General features: G+C 38.1%; 1 non-coding gene across 1 annotated transcript; it reads right to left on the bottom strand.

Annotated features, from left to right (window-relative positions):
- Positions 1-2,655: 2,655 nt before the first annotated feature.
- On the bottom strand, positions 2,656-2,763 carry LOC147576631 (U6 spliceosomal RNA). The gene has a single exon (XR_015241481.1). It is a non-coding gene; the product is annotated as a U6 spliceosomal RNA (small nuclear RNA).
- Positions 2,764-3,927: the final 1,164 nt, after the last annotated feature.

Below are 3,927 nucleotides of genomic sequence, written 5' to 3'. Positions count from 1 at the left end.
TCCTCACAAAGTTCCATAAAGTTAATGCTATTCCACATTCTAGAAGAAACTAAGGGGGAGAAAAGTTAAGTAGCTGACCCAAAGTCACATAGCTAGAAGGAGGCAGTGATGGGACAGAAGCCAGGCAGCCTGCTTTCTAAGTTCATGTTGTACTTACTCAGCTCCATTCTAAAACACAGAATATAAAGACTCTTCAGAGACATAGATCCTTCAAGAAGTTCATTGTCTGGGAGAAGCAATAAGCAAAACTCACTATTATGACAGCTAGAAATATGTGTCACTAGGAAAGTGCAAAAACAAGTTTAAGTGTAGAAGGGGAAAGAATCACATGTAATTGAAGTTTATCTGGGAGGCTTTCACGGAAGAAGCGGCATATGACTCGGGTTTGGGCACATGGAAATGAAAAGGAAAGTAAATAAGGGAAAGTGAACAAAGTCAGGGCACAGAAATTAGCCCACTGAGAGCATACACAGCCGCTTCGCTGAAACAGAGAATACGGAACATTCAGGGAATAAAGACGAGCGGAGCTGCAAAATTTCTGAACGAACTGTTGGCATGTTACGAGCAACAGTGGAGTGGAGGGATTACCACCCGCTTACTATAGGAACCTACTCTTTAAGCGTTTGGATATTAATTATATAGTCACGTCAGATTTCCAGAACACATTTCATGAAAGCCCACCTCTATTTCATACTAGAAATAACAAACAGAAACAACTCCTGTTAGAACAGCACGTATATGTCACACTCTACAGGAACAGAATGTTTACCCTAAATGAGGAACAAACAGCAAACAGATAGCGAAAGACGAAAACACAGGTTTCTCAGTCTCAACGTTTTTCTACTCAGATACGCCCGAAGGATACAACAAATTGTACTGATGGGTGGATCAATGGGCAAGGACTCTAAATTGGGCCTGATGGCATTTCTAGAGCAGCCTATCAAAATCCCATGGAGAGAGGAATGTGAGAACCCTGCTTCTGCTTTCCTGACACCAAGGGTTTCCTATCCAGCCCCCAGTGCTCATGTCCCTTTGGTGGAGAAACAGTGCAATAATCCCAATAAATAAGGGAGTTAAAATAATGCCCACTATAATTCCTCTCACTGTTTAGATAGTTCTAGCTGATGAATAAGAAAAGAAAGAAAAAGGTATAAATATCAGCAGAGAATAGACATAAAGATTTTTTTTTTTTTAAATCCAAGTGAATCGACTAAAAGCACCACTTTAATACAAAGGCTCAACAGAAGGTTACTTATAAAAAATATTTAAGAGTAGATTTCTTTTGTACCAGAAAAAAATGTAGAGGGAAGTGATACCATTTGTAAGAGCAAGAAAAACTTTAAAAGACTAACTAAGAATAATATTAACAAGAATAATTGTGCAGGCCTTATATCTGAATAAAAGTTTTAAATAAACATTTATTTAAGTAAATAAAACTTTACCGAGGAGCATAAAAGAAGCCTTGAATAAATGGAAATAAAACAATATACAGGTTTCTGGAAGGCAGCTATGCTCACCACTATACGACCAATGCAATATACAGGTTTCTGGATGGAAATATTTAGTAGGGAATGGTGCCAACTGTTTCTAATTTAATATGCAAATTTAAATCGTTCAAATAAATACATAAAGAAAGTTTTCCCTCTGAAACATTATTAAGCTATTTTACAATTCATCTGGAAGAATATATACTAGGAAACTTTTGAAAAATATGAACAACAGTGGTGAACTTTCCTTCCAGCCTGCTACAGACTGAATGTACCTCCCCCAAATTCATATGTTGAAATCCTAATCCCCAAAGTGATGTATTTTAGGAGGTGGGACATCTGGGAGGTGATTAGATCAGGAGGGCAGAACCCTCATGAATGAGACTAGTGCCCTTATGAAAGAGATCCCAGAGGGCTCCCTTGCCCCTTAAGCCACACGAAGACATAGCAAAAAGATGGCTGTCTATAAACCCGGAAGCAGCTCTCATCCATTGGCACCTTGCTTTTGGACTTTCCAGCTTCCAGAACAGTGAGAAATAACTTTTACCCAGTCTATGGTATTCTGTTTTAGCAGTCTGAATGGACAAAGACACAGGCATTAATAAGCAGAATAATGTCATAATAATTTCAACTGTTTGATTCTTATGCAGTAATAAATGGATCGATCAAGCAGAATCCCAGAAACATACCTGAATATACAGAGTAACTTGATATGATAAAGATAACTTTTCAGACCACAGGGTGACAATTGTATTTCTCAATAAATAATTAGGGTTAAATGTTGGGACAACTGGCAGTTATTTTTGAGACAAAAGACAGGGCCCCATTGGATATAATTTTTTTCCCAGCTTACACCATATCTTGATCTGCATGTCTAACAAGATCTGAAGCTTCTTATTTGCTTTGATGAGGACCAAAATATCTAAGGAAATTGTTTTTATATAGCCTCTGGTGGTCATAGCAGAGGGGAGCCACTGTGAAAACCAGTTATCCTTTCTGGATGAGCTACCATTTTTGTCCTAGCTTCATGAGTGACACCATTGAATGGCCATAGTGTCCTGACTGATGTTGTCTGTAGCATTGGTTTTCAAATGCTGGTGTTGGCTCCAAAAGAATTTTTACACCTTTGTGGCAAAATTTAAAAGGTAGGGAAAATAGAGTGGTCTTCATAATGCAAAGCTTATTCATGAATTTGCGTGTTATCCTTGGCCATGGTAATGGCCATCGTAATCTTCTCTGTATTGATCTAATTTTAGTATATGTGCTGTCAAAGTGCGGATGCAAAGCCTAATCGATGTAAAAAATTATTATTTTTCTGAGAGTTTCTTTATCTTAGATTTTGGTGTTTCAAATGATTTTCTATAAAATGATGGATGTGGTATTTGGATGTTTATTTTATTTTTTTTCTGTTTAATGTTTATTTAGTTTTTGAGAAAGAGAAAAGAGTGCAAGTGGGGAAAGTGCAGACAGAGAGGGAGACACAGAATCGGAAGCAGGGTCCAGGCTCTGAGCTCTCAGCACAGAGCCCAATGCGGGGCTTGAACCCACAAGCCGTGAGATCATGGCGTGAGCCGAAGTCGGACGCTTAACCGACTGAGCCACCCAGGTGCACCTTTATTTTTATTATTAAATATTAATCTACGAAGTTGAAAAAATTAAAATTGATAACTTGCTTCCAAGTTAATTATTTATTTTAACGATACAGAAACATACAACTTCCAAGTGTATATGGCACTAGACTCTCTTGAGCATCTTGAAATGGTCAGAGAATCAAGTAATCTCAGAATTTTAGGAATATTGGCAATGAAGTACAACCTCTCTGCTAGGTCGTCTTCTCAATAACTAGCAAAGGACATCAGGCTCCAAACAAGGAAGAGGCTCATGACGCCTCGCAAAGCATCCTATTCCATTTCTCGACATTTCCACTGGGAACATTTCTCCTATGGGACAGCAAAAAATATGGTTTTTTTCTTTTCCAAAAGACAGCCCTTCAGATACTTAAAAACAGCAGCCATATCCTGCCAAAGGCTTGTCTTCTCCATGCTCTATCACATCCCTTCTCTTTGTCTTCAAACTGTGGTTTGACCACGGTGGTAGTCTCTGTTGATACAAACACCAACAACCTTGGATTATTTGGCAATCACATCATAGAGCTTTTGCATATCAAGCTTGTAACTAGTTAAAACAGCTTAAGCTTATGTTTGTTCCCACAATGGCTGCTCTTTAGCTAGATGGTCTCTATATCTATCTATGAGAAGTTGACTTTTTGAACCTGTTGAAAACATATTTATCCTTGTCAAGTTGATACTTGCATATATTTCATTCAGTTATCAAACTACTCTATCCACTTTTTATCATCTGCAGGTTTGGGTGGATATTCTGTCTCCATCTGGTATAAGATTCTGGGTGAAATATTAAATAGATTAGGGCCAAGGGCAGA

This window comes from Puma concolor, chromosome D1, assembly GCF_028749965.1.
Source record: "Puma concolor isolate L17-30 chromosome D1, mPumCon1.1.hap2, whole genome shotgun sequence".
NCBI lineage: Eukaryota > Metazoa > Chordata > Mammalia > Carnivora > Felidae > Puma > Puma concolor.
The sequence above is the reverse complement of the archived record's forward strand: the minus strand, read 5'-3'. Positions and strand labels throughout refer to the sequence as shown.